The 21,633-nt window shown below is 47.8% G+C and overlaps 1 pseudogene; it reads right to left on the bottom strand.

Moving 5' to 3' along the window:
• Positions 1-10,254: 10,254 nt before the first annotated feature.
• Positions 10,255-17,169, bottom strand: LOC101775598 (annotated as a pseudogene).
• Positions 17,170-21,633: the final 4,464 nt, after the last annotated feature.

A 21,633-nucleotide genomic window follows, 5' to 3' on the forward strand; every position in this document is an offset into this window, starting at 1 on the left:
TTGTCTGCATCTCCAGCACACAGGCCACGGCACACCGAAATTCGGTGACCAAATTGGGCGTGACGCCGGCGTCGCTTTGGCAAGCTAATCTATTCAGGGAAAAAGTCTTGGCCTTTGACGTATCCGGCCGCCGGCACGAGGATGTTCCAAATCTTACGAAAGAAGAGGGCCAGAGGAGGCCCTCCGCGGCGTCCGCATCACGGTGACATGGCGTGGCATGATAACAGCAAGCGCTGGGACAGGACTGGGAGGGCGACGTGTGGTGACATGGCGAAGCCGGGGGGATAAGCACCGGGTACGGGGTGACCTCTAGCTCGTGGCGCGGCGGCAACCGGCGGCCGGCTTTCCGTTGACGCGTCGCTTCCCTGAACTGACTGAACCCTTCCGCCTTCATTTTCATATTGTTCTCTTGCACGAGAAGCTACTGAGGCTATTGTTTGTGGACGACGGCGTGTTCTCTCGCGTATTGAAAGCCGTCGCTGTTGGACCAGGTTTTGCTGTAATGCCTTTGTGCTGTGCTGCACATGGTCACGGCAGCCATCAATAGGGCATGATGATAGCTAGTAGTGTCATTGTAATAGCTCGATCGTCGGCAGATTGAGCCCCTAAATACGTGCTCTTTGTTAAGACAGCAGTTTTGTTTTCTTTTCCTTTTTTTTAAAGGAAGGCTCAGCACACAGCAGTTCTAGTATCCCTCGTGTCTGACCAGTGAAAAACGCCAACAACTTTGCTGGAAACACTCTATCCGTTACCTGCGGATCGGAAAGGAAACCTGGAGTCAAGCCATTTTCCCTCTCGCTCATGGATTTGGTAGAGCAGACTCCAACAGTTGCCAAATTTGAACTCTGTAACCATGCGACTTGGGCACGGTGCGTTTTTTTTTAATTAAAGGCACGGTGCGTTTTGCTGCCTTAATAAAGGCGTTCGTCATGTAGCTGACTCAGCGGTGTTCATCCGGCGGCCATTCGGAGCCCACGAGGGTTTGCATTGGTCTCGCAAATCGCAATCCATGTCTCTTTCAGGTTTCTCATGCTGGGTTCAGTCAGGTAGTAGGTGTATGATGAAAGCAGAGGCAACGTTTACCGTCAGTGGTTTGCTGGCGTTTTAATTTGACCGGCAATTGGGTCGGACCTCTGAGGACTCGCACCTTATGAATGGCCCTCTCCAACGTTGAACGTTTTGGATACCTGTTGGTAAGCCAGCCTCAAAGAAAAAACAGGACAATGGCACTCTTTCCTTTGAAAAGAAGAGCTACATTTTAATTTTATATAGCACAATTATTCACATGCGGACCCTTGCATCACATGCACACACTCACCTCTTATGAATACACAAACAAAAATCATACCTTCATTAACGTAGAGACCAGGATGGGTAGATTTATCGCCGCGAAATGTTACATCTTCTACCACTGAAAAAAAGGTTGTATTAAGAAGTACATGGTGTCAAACCCGGTATCAAGTCTCTAGGATGCACAATCAACCATGTTAACCATCCAAAGCTATTGTTTGTTTTCTAGTTCGCACATTCATCGAATGCCGCCTAGAGCATGCTCGTTTTCCCGTTTAACAGTGTGCTCCCCGTTTCGCCGCGCATATTCATATATAGGATGGAGATGGACTTACATTTTGAGATTCTCAAGGTATCTTTCAAGTAAAAAACTAAATTGTTTGGATTAAAATCTGTGTTGTCTCCCTTTTTTCTGTGCTACTTGTGGAACTGGAACCAGCCAAAACTAACGAAACCTTGAACCGAATTCAATGGACATATAAGCTTTATAAATAAGGAAATACCACCAGAGATATAAACAACAAAGCTTTTGGAATATAAGTAGGATTTTTTTTCTGCGACTAAATATTTGTCAGTCTGATTTTCTCTTGCGGCCGTTTGCAGCCCACGGGCTTAATGGATGATGGATCCATCTGGGTGTTCCATTTCCAAGCCCAGCTAGAGAGAGATACTATTTACACCACAGCCCGCCCTGAGCCCAACACGAACGCCTCGTCCTTTGATTTCTTTGATTGATTGATATCATGTCGAGGGTAATAAGGTAGCTGATACAATTAGCATTGTACGTGTAGGCACGTGAGTTTGAGAGAAGGGAGAGTCCGTATACAATCTGTATCCGTGAGACCACCAGCCTGTATACGTACAGAACCTGTCATCAGTTAAATGTGAATTGTATTCTTCCAAAAACTTTGTACACTTTGAGCTGGCCAACAGCAACTGCTGGGCGACTCCGCAGGGCTGGATACTGGTCCGCGACGCCGCGTCGTCGAGCACCTACCTCGTCGATCCCCACAACACTACCGACACGGGGAGGATCCCGCTGCCGCATCTGCCGGAGGAGAACTTGTCGACCTACTGCACCTGCCTACTCTCCGACTACCCCGCCGATCCCTGCCAAACCAGCACCAGCACCGGCAGCAGCTGCATTGTGCTCCTGGTCGAGACCGACGCCCCCGTCATCTGGTACTGTCGCGTCGGAGACGGCGGCGAAGGATGGGCGAGGCACGAGTACGACATCGGGACCCTGGATCTCGGCGAAGGGCGCAGCGAGAAAAGGGTCATGTGCCCGATAGCGGCTTGCCGGGGCAAGTTCTACTTCAACGGCTGCGACTTCAGAGAGGTCGGCGTGCTCGAGTTCCGGCCTGGACCTGTCTTCAGCAACATCGTGACCCGCAAGGACATTGCCGGGCCCAAGGGGTTCCGGAAGACGTTCATGGTCGAGTCCGAGCAGGAGCTCTACATGGTTTGCTTGATGTCGGGTCTTGACCTCGACGTCGTCCACCGGTTCAGCGTTCACAGGATGGATTTCGCCGGGGACGAGTGGCGTGATGTCGATGACATCGGCGACCGGGTGTTCCTGCTCGCCTATTGGTACTTTGGGGCCTCGCGCTCGGTGGTGTATCCGTCGAACAGACGCGTGGTGATTTTCAGCTTGGGAGATCGGACGGCCAAGGTGCTGGAGCTCGATGGAGCTCCGGCGTCTGATCAGGCGTTGTGGATGCTGCCTACCCACCCATAGTCATCCAACTTATGAGATGCTACGTACGGCAGGATTTGCAATTACCTACAGAAGCTTCTGGGAGATTTGGAATACTTGTGCGGTTTACAAAAATATCGTTTGTTGCATTGGGTTGAAAACTTATACGTTGTTTTTGAAGAAATTTCGAGCATGACCGTTCTTTTCAAATTATTTTGAGGAATTTTCAATTACAGCTGCTGTCTGCTACCACGCGGAGGCCCATCAAGCGCAGCCCAAAAGGAGTTTTATGCAGCCCACCGCGTGCAGCCATAAAAGAGGATTGGGCCTAAGTATGTTTCTGTTCACTGATTTTTTTCAAAAGAAGATCTAAAATAACTAATTGTAATATTGGAACGACCTAAAACATGCCGCAGAACAACACAGTTCCACTACTAGAATAATCCGTATGCGCTACAGAATAATAGATTTTTTTTGACCGCTAGAACAAGAGCTTACTCAGGAGCGTTGGGACAGTCAGAAAGCAACAGTACGCGGTCACGCGGCGTGCTTCAGCTCATTTTAGCTCCGTGAAGCAGTCTTAAGTCAACCACTACGGCTGTTTATACAAGTTGGACGCCTTGAATGTTTTTCAAGGTACAACTTATCAGAAGCTTCTGCAATTCTATCAGAGAGGCTTATGCAAAAACCTGATATTTTTCTGTGGTATACAAAAAAGCCTGATATATACCAGAAATTTTGCGGTGACGGGCCTCACCGGAACGGTGATCGGCTGAGCACCACTGTACCCAGGCGTTTCACACCACCGGAACATTTCTGCCACATCTGGTTTTGCCGCTCGTGGGGCCTGAGAGACTTGGTTAGCGTTTTGTTTCAAGTCTAGGGCTACGCCACTTGGGTTGAGGGGGATCAAATCTAGAGATAATAATGAGTCTGTTTGGAACACTAAAATAAACCCCTGCCATAGCCCCCGCTCCGCCCTTGGTCGTCTCGTCGCATCATAGGAGCAGCAGCGTACACAAGTCCAACACAAGGGGGTGTTTGGATACGAGGTGTTAAACTTTAACAGTGTCACATCGGATGTTCGGATGCTAATTAGGAGAACTAAATATGAGCTAATTATAAAACTAATTGCAGAACCCTGTGCTAATCCGCGAGACGAATCTATTAAGCCTAATTAATCCATCATTAGCAATTGGTTACTGTAGCACCACATTGTCAAATCATGGACTAATTAGGCTTAATAGATTCGTCTCGTGAATTACACTTCATCTGTGCAATTAGTTTTGTAATTAGCCTATATTTAATACTCCTAATTAGCATCCAAACATCCGATGTGACAGGTGTTAAATTTTAACACTTGGTTGCCAAACAGGCCCTTAAAGTGACTTGGCCGGCGGTCATTGCCGATCGAGCAGCAAAACCAAGCAATTTTCTGAACTCCACGGTACCGTCGTCAACTCGTCATCCCGTCCGGTGAAACGGGACAGGGCCGTGGCCTGTCTTCTTTTTTTCCCCCTTTAAGATAACTTGCAAACATTCGCTTTAGCTTATTCAGCCGGCTTATCAGCCACCAAACAGTATTTTCCTCTCACAACAAATCAGCCGTTTCAGCTTTTCAGCCGGCTTATAAGCTGAAGCGAACAGGCCCACGGTCGCCACCAACTGTCGACGAATACAATATCGGGCGCATGACAAACTCTAAATAAAACCAGCAGTAATATGTTTCAAGCTGTTGAGGACTTTGATGATGTCATTGAACACTCTCACTTGGCGAAAACCACCCTGGAGCTCATTGCCCTCCGTCCACAGCATCGAGATTGTCACGCCTTCCTTCTCGTTGTAGGGAGCCAAATACACCTGGTAACAACAGATTCAACTAATGTTAATGAGCATTTGAGCAACAGCCAGAGCTAGTTCACGAACGAATGCTATTCGATGAGCAGGCAACCCAGATGGAAAGAAGTTTGCTTTATCAATCACTTACCAGTGCTGAACCATCACTCGGCGGCATGTTTTTGGTCACGAGGATTTGCCCCGTGGCCTTGTTCACCAACGCAAATGCCCTTTGGCCCTGGTCGTCCTTCAAATGCCCACAGACAGAGTAGTCCTTGCGCCATTGCTGCAACATCGAAAAAACGAAGAAGAAGAAGAAGAAGAATATCACCCGAGATATATTCATGCATGTACATACATATGACGAATTGATGAAGGGTCCATAAATCATTAAGCAAAATAACTGTGGTTGGAAGATTTGTATAGACTTGCCTGCGATTCGTTTTTAGGATCGGCATTGGCAAGAACAAGATTACTGCCACGAACGGCCACGCTAACCTTGTCGTTCTCCTTGCAGAATATCCTCACTACCTCCACCTGCGCCATGACCAACCGGCGGGGTAGTATTTAGCTATGTGAACTTCGAGGTTACTACTGCTAGGCTAACAATGGCACTAGAAAACTAGGGAGTGATGAGCAAGCTTTACTTAACTTCCGCACCTCAAGATGCGATGTGGTGCTACCAGCCTCCCTCTTTTACAGAAGGCCCAGATCAAGGCGCCTCAAGTACTCGTATAGTAGTTGCTATTATTGTATTATCATTATTTTTTTATTTCCATGCAACTCATGCGTTGTGTCGAGTAGTATATGTTCAGAACACGCAAACTTATATAAAAAATGCGCTCTCTGCCGATTGGCGTGCCTAGTAGCTGTCAAATTGTTCTTTCACATGGAGTAGTTTGCAATCCCAGTAGCGCGAGAGGAACCTGCAGGAGTTCATGTAAGAAGGAGAGAGTTATTGAAAATAGAAAAATATATATAGTTTTCTCACGGTCACGGGGACAACCAAAATCATCTGACTCTGACCGTGTAATTATTATTTGCAAGCAGACTAACGCTAGATGAAATAATTAATCCACTTGCACACAACGCAGGAAGTATATATAATGCATCTCCGTGATGCTTATTAGCTTGTTTTAGATATCCTTCTAGTTTCTTTGAGCTGTTTATATTTCAGAAAAGAAAATCCATCACATTCGAACAATCTATTAGTCCCATATTTTTGGTAAAATTATAGAAATTGAAGTTACCGAATTTAAATGTATTTGTTGACATCGTATGGGAAGAGTAATGTTAAAAAATAAAGTTAAGGATGACAAAATTGGTAATCATATCGTAGAAGTCGCATAACGTAAGTTTATGAGGCCAATACCAATGAGTAGTTTTATTTTATTATTCTTATTAAGAGTCCCATATCAACAAATAACAATTAATTTCTTTTTTGGTGTACAATTAATTTTACATTGTACAATTTCTTTTTTGGTGTTTCATATGTTCTCATTGCATTATCCATTATCCAAAAAATAAGTTTTTATTGCATTTAACTATATGACATTACACGAATGTGAAACCTTGTCTATAGGACTTTTATCAACATGAAATTTATTTTACCTATTATCTATTCTTTATTGTTTTCACATGCCATCAAAATTGCTAATATGGCACCCTATAAAATAAGACTTAAACTCCAATTGGGAGTTTAAGTCATTAACTTTTAACATTCAATTTAACTACATACTATCACCTATTAACATTAACTTCTGCTATACTTGCTATGTAGAAAAAGTGAATACACATGGTTAAGAAAATGAAGATAATCGATGGGTAATTAGATGTGTTGTTGAGAGAAAGTCAATTATATCTCTGTGTCTACCGCAAATATGGAAATTGCTGTACACCTTAAGTCAACATATAGCGACTGATTATGAACATAAAACCATATGAAAGGTCCTTGGTACCAGTGGTTGAAAAGAGAAGATCAATTGTTTACACAATCCATTTGCAAAACTGACATCTGCATTGACAGTTAAACACCATGTGAATATACAGGCTTCAGGTATTTGAGTCAGAATTACTTTCCTTCAAAATGTCCCGTGTCGTGTACAGAAAAGGAGGGTTCTGTTGCCTTCGGGACTACATATCGCCAATCACCTGACTCTGTGAAATTCATTAATCATTAGGTCTAAGCTTGGTGGTAATTGGTACAGGTTTCGCGGTTTGTTGTACTAGTCGGAGCACTGAACCAACACCTCTAGCAGAGTAGCAGTTCATTTAACTTCCTGCTGAGTGCTGAATTCACCGGTCCGCGTGTAAAAAAAATAAAATTGGCCACTTCATACCTCAATTCTACCGATCCCGTAATGCTTTTCAAGATGCTCCTACTTATGAGGTGCAGGATTTGAAATTACTTGCAGAAGCTTGTGTGTGTGAGAGAGAGAGAGATTTGGAAATACCTGTGTGGTTTACAAAAAGTCATGCGTTGCAGTGCGCTGAAAAATTGTACGCGGACAACCTTACAGGTTCATACGTGATACGTATCACGGTCGTGCCTGTGCCTTTTCACGCAGACTGCTCTCTTAATTGTTTTGAGGAAGGAATATGACGTTGTTTCTAAATTATTTTGCAAATCTGCTACCATGCGGAGGCCCATCAAGCGAAGCCCAAAAGGAGTTTTATGCATCCCACCTTGTGAAGCGATAAAGGAGGATTGAGCCCAAGTGCGTTTTTGTTCATTGTTTTTTTAAAAAAAAATGTAATTGTACTATCAGAACGACAGTGTGTTTTTCATTGTTGCAACGATAAAAAAAATTCCTTGAAAAAACAATAAAAATCATGATGCAGAAACAGAACTCCACCGATATAGAAAAAACTTGCCCAAGAAGAGCTCAAGAGTGTCGGAAATAAAAAAAAAACAGCACTACACACGCCATGGTTCAGCCCATTTAGCTCCGTGAAGCAGTTAGAATTTAGAAGCCAGCACTACGACTGCTTCGTTTCGTTTGTAATCGTATACAAAACTATAAAAGTCGGACGCTTTGAATGTTTTTCAAGGTACTATACAACTTATCAGATGCTCCCGCAAACCTATCAGGAAGGCTTCTGCAAGACCTGAAATATTTCTGCGGTTCACAAAAATCGCCCCGTCGCGGCGCGGCTGAAAACTACGTACGGATGCGTGGACGTCCTTGGCAGCTTCATACGCGACACACGTACGTATTACGGATTTACGGTCGTCAAGCACGACGAGTACTCTGTTTTTGAGGAAATTTCAAGCACGCATCGCCGCTCCCTTTTCGAACCATTTCGAGGAACCTTTGTCGCCATGAACACGGACCGTTCCACACCTCCGCTGAACTATCCGCGTTGCACGATCTGCTACTATTCACTAGTACTGTACGTATTCATGATCTCTTGCTGTTACAGTCTTTGAATCAAAGGGGATCCATCCATCTGCCCCCATACCATGAATGTTGTGCCGCATCTGGTTTTGCCGTTCCACACGTCGTGGGCCTCTCGGACTCGGAGTCTCAGGCCGTCTCCTCGCCGCGCGACTTTTTTTTTAAGCCCTTTTTACGAAAAATTCTCACAAATAGATCACCTGGCGGAACCAATTTTAAAAATGGGCACTTAGCTTGGTGCCATCCACGCTGGCGCCAAGCTACAATATCTTGGCGCCAGCCATCCTGGCGCCAAGGTCTATACATAGCTGCTGATGTGGATGCCGACGTGACGGGGGCATGATGGCGCCAAGCCTTAGCGCTATGTGGCGCCGAGCTATCTACCCCGTACCTCTACGCGTTTCGAATATAATTATTCCGAGAAGTATGCAACAAACTCAGGTCTCCAGGATAAGAAGCCCACCTCCTAACAATTTGAACCACAGCTTAGTTTGTTGCATACTTCTCGGAATAATTATACTTGTTTAGTTCGAAACGTGTAGAGGTACGGGGTAGATAGCTCGGCGTCAAGATCCATGGCGCCAAGCTCCCGTCACGTCGGCATCCGCGTTAGTAGCTATGTATAGACCTTGGCGTCAGGATGGCTGGCGCCGAGACGTTGTAGCTTGGCGCCAGCGTGGATGGCGCCAAGCTAAAGGTCCATTTTTGGAATTGGTTCCGTCAGAGACCTATTTGTGAGAATCTTTCAAAAAAGAGCTAAAAAAAAGTCGGCCTCGCCGCCGACCGTGCGCCCAAGCCCTGAAGCCCAGTAGCCGTCTGAACTTGGCGACACCGTCGTCCTCCCGTCTCGGCGAAACAGGACAGGGAAGTGGCCTGTTTTTTCCCAAGCACACGGCCGGTCACCACCCGATGCTCGTCAGTCGTCACGGTATGACATGAGACGCCAGACGGAGAAGGAAATGGAACGGAAGATGCCTTTTCCGCCCTCCCTACTTATCACTTGTTCTCTACCTTTTTAATTACAGCCTCTCAGTAAACCGGTTCCCCTGCGGTTTATACAGTTTCAGTGCCAGAGGACTAGAGGAGACCCCATCACTGATGTCTGATGGACATCACGCGGCGTAATACGGTGGCTCGGCGGCACCAACTGAGGGGGTGTTTGGAACACCGTGTTAAAGTTTAACACCTGTCACATCGGATGTTTGGATGCTACTTAGGAGTATTAAACATAGGCTAATTATAAAACTAATTGCACAGATGGAGTATAATTTGCGAGATGAATCTATTAAGTCTAATTAGTCCATGATTTGACAATGTGGTGCTACAGTAACCATTTGCCGCTGAGGCTGCTAATTTCAAGCCCCCACCAACCGCTGCCGCTGCAGAAGCGCACACACTCCTGTCACCAACGGTAACTCACACTTGGCGTCCTGTACGTCTGAGGAAGAGCGCCACCATTCAACTGCTGCGAAGAAAAAAAAATGTTCGGGCTTCCGGCGCCATGTGGGTCTTTGCTAGCTGTTCACTCCAAGACGATGATGGCTGATGGGTACTCTTATCTGAAAATAGCACGTGCGCAAGATGATCTTTTGTATGTTTCTTTAAATTGGAATTGTTTATAGTACTGGTCCATGGCGCATGGCGCAGTTCTGAGGGTGCTTTTGGTTGAGCTTTTCAACCTGCTTTTACTTTTGCAAAAGCCAAAAGCTAACCAAAGGGCCTAAAAGCCTCATGTGCTTTTGCCCGAAAGCTACTTTTGCTTTAGTACAAAATCAAAAGCACCTTCCCCCTGCTTTCGTGCTTTTGGGGTAAAAAGTTACACACTTGCCACTGGTTATGAAGGGAACGGTTCGTTTTTCTCGTCTGATCTATTTCCTCCGTCCGCTCCTTCCCCGCGTCTGCCTCCTTTGTGCGCTCGCCCCCAGCGGCCCATTGCCCGCCGTTCCCAGTCGCCGATCGCCGGCCCGCCATCCACCGGCCCCGGTCACCTCCATCCTCCTCCTCTTCCCGGGACCGAAGAGCTAGCCTTTCCTCTCATCGCTGGCTGCCTCCGATGGTGCCGCCGGCGAGGTGCCGCGGTACCAGGTCTCGTTTGTGTACCTCATCTCGACATCCTCAGGGGACGCGGGCCGCACAACGCAGCTACTGGCGGCGCTGTACCACACGGCCAACAGCTACCTGCTGCACCTGGACCGGGAGGCCCCCGCGGAGGAGCACCACCAGCTGGTGGAGCTCATGTCCGGGTGGGGCGTGTACGCAACCGCGAGCAAAGTTTGGATCGTCGGCAGGCCCAACCTCATCACCTACCGGGGCCCACCATGCTCACCACCACGCTGCACGCCGTCACGCTGCTGCTCCGCCTCCGCCGCCGCTGGGACTGGTTCGTCAACCTCAGGGCATCCAACTGCCCGCTCATCACCCAGGACGCTAATGGCATTCAGTTTGCTGGTTGCGAACTGTTTATTGATTGATTAATCGGGTGATTATATGCTTGCTTTGTTGTTGGTGTTGAAATCTTCTTGTTTTTTTTTTGGAAATTTCGCCTGATGGAGGCGTTCGTTGAGCTACTAAGGGACCTCAACTTCATCCAGCACACTAGCCACCTCGGCTGGAGTTACTACTCTGTTCTGCAACAAGAGAATTGTGTTAGGACCGCAATGATAATCGTCAATCCTCTAGTCCAAAGAGCAACACGAATTGACCCTCCTTTGTTCATCATCTTTTTTTTATTTGCTTGACAATACTTTGAGACATATTTCCCGTGCCTCCTAAAGGTATACATGGTTCCTTCATCAAGTTAGCAGTACTTGTATTATTATGTACCTTACTGACTTGATTTTGTAGGAGTACTTGGTACAACATACAAGTGGCATGAGACAAACACAAGGAGATGAGAGTGACGATGTGGAGAATAAGGATACCATGAATACCATTCGTATTAGGATAGCTGATGCTTTGGTTAGTGCGAGAGGAGGACAGTAACGTTGAGGGATGGTATCATTGTATAAATCTTTTGATGGATATTGTTCTATTTACGTAGACCAATCACTTTGATGGATAAAGAATATATAAAATTTATTTTTTCGTATCTAAAATAGTCATTTACATGTGAATTAGTGAACACATTATTTTGTTACGAGCAATTTGCATGTAAACACACCCACAAACCTTTAGAGGCATTACAGTTCTTACACAACCTACAGTTTCATAGCTGTTCTAACCAAACGGTCTTCTGCTTTTCCCGTAGCTGCTTTCTCACAGCTGCTTTTCCAGAACCCACAGTTTACAGCAGCTTTTCCAAAAATCACAGTCCAACCAAACACACCCTGAACTTTTGCCATTATCTTTTTACTCAGGAGCAGCATCTGGGATACTTACGCAGTTTGGGCAAGCCCAATCGAACGAAAGGGACGGGTGCAAGAGGGAATTCAGGTACTTCTATACATGTAGTCTTTATGTTTGTTAGGACCCTTGGACTGAATTAATACTTAAATTTTAGCAGGGTTATATCGGATGTTCGGATACTAATTAGGAGAATTAAATATGAGCTAATTACAAAACTAATTGCACAGATGGAGTCTAATTTGCGAGATGAATCTATTAAGGCTAATTAATCCATCATTAGTAAATGATTACTGTAGCACCACATTGTCAAATCATGGACTAATTAGGCTTAATACATTCGTCTCGCGAATTAGACTCCATCTGTACAATTAGTCTTATAATTAGACTATATTTAATACTCCTAATTAGCATCCAAACATCCGATGTGATAGATGCTAAAGTTTAGTAGATATTTCCAAACACCCCCTTAATCATTCCTTGATTCATTCATAAAATTGTGGGACCTGCTCCAGTTCTTGGCTCCTAGCCTCCTAGTAACTTGTCTCCTATGGAGTATGGACTGTACATTATGAGGGTGATTGGTAGACTGAATATCGTGATCCGACGCATCATCCTGCTCTGTGCCGTGCATGTTAGCTTTGATTGGTTTGCATGTTTTTGTTGTATGGTCTCGTTCAGATTCCCTCCTCCATCTTGGAGCGCATGCTACGCAAGATTTGACCTTCCCTTGCGAGCTAGGCTGAACTGATACATGCAAGACCATGGGCTCCACTTGCAACCACACAAAACAGCCCATCGCACAACCAACCAATCAACAACTCTATCCATCCTAGCTCAGGTCATATGCAAACCAATCAAGCCCTTGTTTAGTTGCCCAACTTTGGGGTGTCAAAATTACTGCAGTAACACTGTAGCGTTTCGTTTGTATTTGTAAATTATTGTCCAAATATTGACTAATTAGGCTCAAAAGATTCATCTCGCAAAGTACAACAAAACTGTGCAATTAGTTTTTGATTTCGTCTACATTCAGTACTCCATGCATGTACCGCAAGTTTGATGTGATGGAGAATCTTCTTTTTGCATAGTGCAAAGTTGGGATTTTGGAGTAAACTAAACATGGCTCAAACCTGCCTGTATGCTTCTATACTGACCGACCCGAGCCTGAATCTTCTGACCGTCCTCGACCGCTCCTTAAACCGCAACCAATCACGCCCTATGTACTCTGAACAGTACCGGTATAACAAGCCATTGGCGTTTCTTGCATTGGTTTTCAAGAAGACGACAAAAATCACCAGTTAGCTGGATGGTCCCATGTGAGTACTGACCTCACCAGTAATCAAAATCAAATCCTTGGGCATTTCTTTAGTTTTAACAAAGACACTGACAGTTGGATGCGCACATTTGAGTTGCCAAGTGCTCAACAATAATCAAACCGGTTGATTGCCACATGAACATGGACCTTTTCTCTCTCTCCTTTTTTTTTTCTGAAGAGGCCCATCAGCGTGGACCTGATCTAGTATCTTATTTTTCCTCGTATCATGTACTAACATAAAGGTACACAAGCAGGCAGAATTATAAAAATATGTTCGCCTACCGTATACGTCTCCTCCGGACTGAACAATCCAACGATTTTTTAGGGAACTATGGAGGGGATGAGTATCCCCACCTGCAACTTTTACCACTGATGCCGGCAGAAGCCGGTAATGGACGGAGCGAGGCCCCTTAGGAACATATTACACCATATGTCAACCACACTGTTGTGTTTGGAGGGGAAGCGGCAACTCCACATACGGCAGTCGTGTCTGCAATTGGTGACGAGTCGCCGTAGGCTCGGGCTCTCGTTCCTGAACACCACCTCATTAAGGTGTTTCCACAGGTGCCAGCAGCAGAGGAGAAGCATGGATGGAAGCAGGGTCGACGGGATTGCTAAAGGTGGCTTGGCCTCCCAGAGTCTTGTTACTGGGGGCAAGCAGCCCGTCGTCCACCCGATGTGCTCCCATAATTTTTCAGCAAAAGGGCAGCCAATGATCAGGTGCTCACAGTCCTCCACTCTAGTGCCACACAGCTCACAACTGGCATTCTCCACCACATGTTTGCGGAGCAGATTACTCTTGCACTGAATACGGCCTTGCAGAAGTAGCCAGCCAAAGAAAACATTCGGCGGGGCATGACTGTGCCAGATGAAAGGGGTGTTTGGGAGGAGGGGACTAAATTTTAGTCCCCGTTACATCGAATGTTTCGACACTAATTAGGAGTATTAAACCTAGACTAATTACAAAACTAATTACACAACCCCTAGGCTAAATCGCGAGATGAATCTATTAAGCCTAATTAGTCCATAATTTGACAATGTGGTGCTACAGTAACCATTTGCTAATGATGGATTAATTAGGCTCAATAGATTCGTCTCATGATTTAGCCTAGGGGTTCTGCTATTAGTTTTGTAATTAGCTCATATTTAATCCTCCTAATTAGCATATGGACATCCGATGTGATAGGGCTAAAGTTTAGCCCTGTCTCCCAAACACCCCTTGAAGAACTCACACTCCGCTCTAGTTCGCATGGAAGCACTGTATATCTGAGCAGTGGCCAACCTGTAATCTTCAGATTCAAAGCAACTGCGCCTGGAGTCCGCGGCATGGGTTAGGACAGTGGAGCTTAGTAGGTCATCAACCAGCTTCATGTTAGCCATTGCTTGAGGGTTGAGGCGGGGAACAAGGAAGCGCTGTAGCCCCTCAGTCACAACAGCTTGCTCCGTGGCTCCCGCCACCAAGACATGACTGTAGAGGGCTGGGGAAAGTTCTGCCAGCAGCTCGTACCCAGCCCAAACGTTCTCCCAGAATGTTGTGTCTGCCCCGTTCCCAATGTCCACCCGAGCAGGGGCGGGGCTAGGGGGCTGCAGCCCCCCCCCGAGAGCCTGATTTTACCTATAAAATACTGTAGATAAAGCTTCAAATCATCATTAATTTCTAGTTCTAGCCCTTAATTTCTACTATTTAGCCCCCCAGGTGTTCATCCTGGTTCCGCCCCTGCACCCGAGTGATGCTGCGGTAAGCTGGCAGTAAGGCACGCAGAGCCCTCCAGTGATCACCGTCAGTTTCTCCTTCTAGCGTTGCCAAACTCACCACCCCTCGAGCCCAAGATGCCCAGGCTGACCCTTGTGGGTGATGTAGCCGGTGTAGGAGCTTGAGAAGAAGGTAGGAGTTCTGTATGTCCAGGCGCCGAATGCCCAACCCTCCTTCCTCTTTGGCCATGCAGGCGTTCTACCACGCCACCAGGCACTAAGAGCCAGTGACTTTATCTGTGCCAGTCCATAGGAACGCTCGTCGCTTAGCATCCAGCTGATCCTTGATCCCATGTGGAAGGTGCAAGGCAGCCATCAGGTAAGTGGGCAGTCCATCCAACACCGAGCCGATAAGAACCAGCCTTTCGACCGGACTGAGGAGGGAGGCCTGCCATCTGGTGAGGTAACGATCCACCTTGGCGATCAGTGGTGCAAACGCTGAAAGAGGGAGCTTCCTGTTTGACAGAGGCAGCCCCAAGTAAACTTGAGGAAAGATTTCTTGCTTGCATCCAAGAGCCCTGATCAGGCGCGGGGACATTCATAGGCACCGCCATGCTCTTACTGAAATTGATCTTCAGCCTAGTAGCTGTCGCAAAGGAGTCAAGGACACACTTCAGGCGCCTGATATATGATGACTCCGCTCTTACCAGTAGCAGGGTATTGTCCGCATACTCGAGAAATGGGCAGCTCTCATCACTGAGACGGTGCCGTATCCCTCCATCCTTCTTGATCATCTTTTACAGCACATCTGCTACAAGCAGGAACAGATATGGAGAAAGCACATCCCCCTGTCTTAGGCCCCTGCGGCAGGTGATCCATGGACCTGGGCACCCGTTGACCATTACTACCGATCTGGAAGAGTGGAGCAAGGTTTTTATCCATTCACACCACTTCTCAGGGAACTCACACGCGTTGAGAATGTGCAGCAGGCTGTTCCATGAAACCGAGTCAAAGGTCTTGGCAAAATCCAACTTGAGAACCATGGCGGGATGCCGACGTCAATGACAACCTTGGGCCTAGCCAACCTCTTCTGTCACGCCCACGTCCAACCTAATGGAGGAGTCAGTCTCCCACCGAAGGTTGGTGGGTGACATGTTGGGCTCGTCAGTCGGGTGGATCTTGGGTCGTCGCTGATTGACCCCTCTAGGAATTAGCGCCGGGGAAAAGAATATAAATACGTCGTCTTAGTCAATTCACAGATTTATTCAGAAATATCACATAGGGATATACAGTATGCCAAATCAATGCCGTCAACAATCTTACCTGGTTGGATGGCGGCCTCTTCAACAAATACGCCTTGGGGCAGTTCTTGTTCCTAATAACGCCTCGAAGAACTCGGACACCCGGTTGATAATCTCTTCCTTGGGCACCTTGCGCTAGACCTCCCGGGTCGGGTCCTCAGGCCCTAAATATTCATACGCCGGGTGAATTTGGTACTTGATTGGTTGGATCAGCCTCTTGCTGAAGTTAATACTGATAGCCCCAGCTATCAGTCCCCGTGATTTTAGGTCGGCGATCTTCGCCAGTAGCTCGTTCACCTAGATTAGCTCCTTTGAGGTCGGCTGATTTGACCACTCGAGCATGACCACTGGCATATCCTGTATGCGGCGGCAGCTTGGACTACTGATTGGCAATGGTGAACCACTCCTTATGCCAACCTTTGTTGGAATCCTTCAGCTGCAGATCAAAATATTCTTGTACTTTCTTGGGCCGCAGTGAAAATCCACAACCCCCAATGACCCGTGCTTGTTTCCCCTTGGTAGTCACAAATCGAAATGCGAGGGGATTCCAAGATACGCCTCGTACAGGTGGATAAAGATAGCAATATCAAGAATGGAGTTGGGATTCAAAAGTACCAACTCGATCCGGTAGTAATACAGAAGACCTCGGAAGAAGTCTCCGCACGGGATCTTGAACCCGTGCTTGAAGAACGACATGAAGACCACCATCTCCGTCTTGTCCTTCGATGGGAACTCCTAGCCGGCAGTCGGTTTCCAGTCCAGCAGCGCCTGCGGCCCTAGGAGGCCCCAGTCGACGAGTGCCAGGATGCACTCCTGGATCATCACGGACTTCATCCACACCGTCGTTAGATCTGGGGCTGGATGCCTATTTCAGGTCATCATACCTGCATCCAGTCAATCAGCGTAAGTGAACAAGGACATAGCCATCAATAACCTTACAACCTGCGAACACTTCGGCCTCTTTTGTTCGGCCCAAAAGAGGGATCATTCCATACATGCCATTACAATTTTCAATAATTTAAAAAATACCATTGTCAGTGACTGAGGTGGCTCCCACGTGTCAGTGACACAACCGATGGCAAATTTCTAATTCCTAAGAATTGTAATGGCATGAAGAGAATTGTAATGGCATAAATCCAATTGACCTACCCTGCTGGTGTCTCTCGACAAGTCGCGTACCATGATGTCATGGCCGTGGTTGTGGATGGAGGCCTTGGCGGTGTGGTAGGAGTGATCGAGGTAGCCGAGGCCGTGCACCAGCGAGACGCGATCGTGGGAGAGGTCGATGGGTGACTGCATCCGGCCCGTGCCACACGCCGCCCATGACGTTTTGAGCTCACCCCAGTACGCCGGGTCGTTCGGCGCACCTGGGACGTAGTTGAACCCGCGCTCGTCATTGGATTCATCCTACGCTCTGGCGGCCAACACGGTGGCCGAGATGAGCAGCACTGCCGCTGTGACAGCGAGGCAGAGGTGCTGAGCTGGACTACCCATACTGTGGTGGTGCTGTAGCCTCGGTACGTCATGGTTTGTTTTTTTAGTCGTTGAGCCGATTTGCATGGGATGAATCAGGTACGGCGCCGCGGGGCCATTTAGGCCTATTTGGTGGAGTTTCCACTGGCTCCGGTTTCACCTGACACGTCACTGTTCATGTACTATAGCTACACTGTTCACGGGAGCCGGTTTTCTCATTCCTCCTCCTCCCCATCGCATACCAGCAAGGAGCCGGTGGAGCCACAAGTTTTGGCTCCACCAGCTCCAGCTCATCTGACACCCCTGCCATGCACAGTGCAAGAGCCGGAGCCGGATGGAGTGGCACCAAATGAGCCCTTGTATACAGGGCCGGCTCTAGGGGAGGGGCAGGTCGTGCAACCGCCCGGGGCCCCAAGACCATATAGGTAATTAGTACATATAGTTTGGTTGGTGGACTTTATTTCAGTCTTTCTAAATGCCCCGCATAACAGCTGTAGCCTGCCTCCCGTCCGTGCCAAATCAGGCCTGTGCCTGTACCATGCCTGCCAAATTGCTTCGTGCCTGTGCCATCCCTGACTCCGTATACGTATACGCTCCTGACTCCGTGGCCGTGCTGCCGCCGATCCGATCAGGCGATTAGAGCCATTGTCGCGCATGTGCAGGAGGCGAGGGTCGAGTGCCGCATCTGGAGCGCGTCAGAGGACAGAGGTGAGTGCCGTCAGGGTCAAGGGCGAGGGCTTATTTGAAGTTCAATCTTCGTTTTCTTTTTCGTCAATTTCGTCAAAAAGCGATCATCTAATTAATATTATTTCTTCATGTAGTATTTTCATCCTTCGTCAATTGCATAGAAGGAGTAGTGCCTTACGGCCTTGAGGGAGAATCTTGTCAATTCCATCCTTCATCAATTCCATCCTTCGTCAATTGCATATCGGATTCTCTTAACTATTCTAGTGACAGTAGCATTAGCTGAAAGAAGTTTCTCCAAATTGAAACTATTGAAAAATTATTTGAGATCAACTATGTCACAAGAAAGATTGAATGGTTTGGTTATGTGCAGCATTGAGAAGGATGTTTTGGACGACATTAATCTTGATACTGTTTTTGAAGATTTTGCATCAAGAAATGTCCGAAGACGTTTTTTTATAAAGCACTGAAGCATTATATTTTTATTTGAGGTAATCATAATGGTTGTTATTTTTAATTTTTTTATTACACTATTGTTATGTTTTATTGTTATGTTTTATGAGTTATATGTATTGCAAAGTTTATACTTTAATTTTGGTATTAAAAATTATCTCAACGAACCCTTATATTTATGCTTGACTAAGGATCCTTAGAATTATAGAGCCGGCCTTGTATACGTACCGGGGACGGGACGGGACGGGATGGGACGATCCCAAATTTGATAGTGTTTGGTTCGGAGTCACGAGGGATGGGACGGTCCCCAAATGGGAATATGCTCCCAAGATGCGGGATGACCCCGTCCGGCCAAAACGAGCGGACAGAGTCATCCCACTTCGGGCGCCGTCTGCTCCGTCCTTCTCCGTTCGCGAGACTGGCGCGGGGGCTGCTTCGTCTCCGGCAGGGCGGGGTCCTCCAGCGGCGCGGCCGGTGCCCAGGGTCGGTGGCCGGCAGGGACCTCCGACGGCGTGGCCTGGGACGAGCGGCCGCCGGAGCAAGCGGGTCCAGCCGGCGGCGCATCCTGGGGCGAGCAGGGACCTCCGGCGGCGCGGCCTGGGGCGAGCGAGGGCAGCAGGGACCTCCGAGGGTGAGCGAGGGCGGCGCGGCCTGGGCGACAGGGACCTCCGGCGGGGGCGAGCGGGGGCGGCGCGGCCTGGGCGGCAGGGACCTCCGGCGGGGGCGAGTGGGGTCGGCGCGGCCTGGGCGGCAGGGACCTCTGGCGGGGGCGAGTGGGGTCGGCGTGGCCTGGGCGGCAGGGAGCTCCGGCGGGGGCGGCGGGGCCTGGGCGGCAGGGAGCTCCGGCGGGCGAGCGGGGGCCATGCAGCCTGGGGCGGCAGGGACCTCCGGCGGGGGCGAGTGGGGGCGGCGGGGCCTGGGCGGCAGGGAGCTCCGGCAGGGGCGGCGGGGCCTGGGCGGCAGGGAGCTCCGGCGGGCGAGCGGGGGCCGTGCAGCCTGGGGCGGCAGGGAGCTCTGGCGGGTTGGAGAAGATAAGGGTGAGGAGAAAAAAAAAATAAAAGAAGATGACATGTGGGCTCATATATGACATGTGGGTCCCACTAAACACATGTAGCTAACGGTGTTACCCGAGCCATCCGTCCCTCGTTTTCAATCCATCGTACCAAACAAAAAACTAGGATGAATTCATCCCTCTCAACCAAACATCAGACGGGATGATCCCATCCCAAAAAATAGGAACGGCACCGTCCCATCCCTTCTTGTCTCCAAACCAAACGCACCCAAAGGGGACAGGCCGATACAGGCCGGGCATGGAGACGCGTCAAGCCGTCAACGATGGCCACGGCCGAGGACGAGAGCGTCCTGTACGCCCCTCGCAGCGCACAAGTAAACGCTCCGGCCATCCATCTGCGCATGCATTTCTGTACGTCATCGTCGCAGAGTACGGCCCGAGTAATTACACAGGCACGGCGTCGTGGAGCATGCACGTGCATGGATGAGCGTATATGGCACGGCAGACCTGGGGTTTAAATTTTAGCTCTTTAGCACACGTTTGGAGGCATGGTTAATGAATAGAGTTAAAATCTGTAAAGTGTCACCTTTGTTCTTGTTGTTCTCTTTTCCTCCATATAAAGTTAGGGATAGCCTTTTTCTGAATTGGGCACTTTTTTTTGTCACTAACTAGTTATGGTAGCATTACTAGTTCCTATTAGCATCCGTTACCTCATTAGGGCACTTTTTTTTGACGTCTTTCCGTGTGTATCTCTTTCCTTTTTACGTTGTTTTTCTGTTTTTTGCGATTTTACTCGTCCACTTGGAATTTTCCTTCTCATAAATACCAACTCCTCAGAAGCTTCTTCACGAGCTGATATGCTGCTGCGGTCTTGCAAAATTCTTGCGTCGCAGCGCGCGGAAACATCCAACGTGGACGTGGGATAAAACAGCTTGTCTTTAGCCGCAGACTGAACCACGATACGTATCGTGGTCGGGCTGTAACAGCCCAGCCCGTGGCTGTTGGGGCCTAAATTGGCCCAACGTGCGTGCTAGCGAGTAAATATGTGGTCTAAGAAGCCAGTTAACTCCAGTTGCAACTTTTGTGTGAAGCGAGGATGGAAACGTAAGAGGGTTAATTAGCATCTTTCAACGTTGTTGAGTGGTCCTTTATCGTTTTCCTTTAGGCCCCGTTCGGATCATTGGAATTGAATTCCATCCTAATAATCATAATTTAGACACAAATTAATTAAGCTAATATAATTGTATGTGGAATATAGTTGTATATTATAGTTGGTGATATGGGAGAGATACTTGTATGCTGCACTTCTACTATAGAGAAGCGAGTCTAAGAGCGTGCTATAAGAATTGAATTCCATTCTAATAACCATAATCTATAGAATCAATTTCCATCTCCCACCCCATGAATTTAAGATAGGCTTATATCTAAACTTTGGAAAGTTGTGGAATGCCACATTCCAACATAAATTAGCATATTCCATTAAATAGATTCCAATTCCTTGGACCCAAACGGGGCCTTATCGTTTTCCTAGACCACGTCGTTACACGTGCCTACCTCGTCAAGCATGATTGTTCCTTTTTTGGCCGTTTTGAGGATTTTTCAAGCCCATGGTAGGTTCCTTTTTCCTTGATTTCAAGACAAATGTTTGAGGAATTCTCAAGCACGGCTGCTGCCTGCCACAGCTTCGATCAATTCCTTGGCATGGAAGAATGGACCAGTACGTCCACTCCTCGGCGGAAGTATCCGGCCGGGGTCACGTATGTATACAAGGCAGGCTTCCAGCAAAGGGGTCAACCCGCATACTTGGAATGTCATCACGTCAAGTCACCGACGGTCTCCGGATGGACACCAACCCCACCCAAGGGTTTCACACAACACGGACATTTATGCCTTCCAGAACTGTGGCCGCCCCTCATGGTCATGGGCTCGCGTCGTCTCCGATCCTGACAAGTCCAAGCCCTTGTTTACTTGGGAAGTTGGGAGGTGCCAAATTAGCATTTTGCCATAAATGCGACACTATAGCGTTTCGTTTGTATTTGTGAATTATTGTCCAAATATTGACTAATTAGGCTCAAAAGATTCGTCTCGCAAAGTACAATAAAACTGTGCAATTAGTTTTTGATTCGTCTACATTAGTACGG

The sequence above is a fragment of the Setaria italica genome, chromosome VI (assembly GCF_000263155.2).
Source record: "Setaria italica strain Yugu1 chromosome VI, Setaria_italica_v2.0, whole genome shotgun sequence".
Taxonomy (NCBI): Eukaryota; Viridiplantae; Streptophyta; class Magnoliopsida; order Poales; family Poaceae; genus Setaria; species Setaria italica.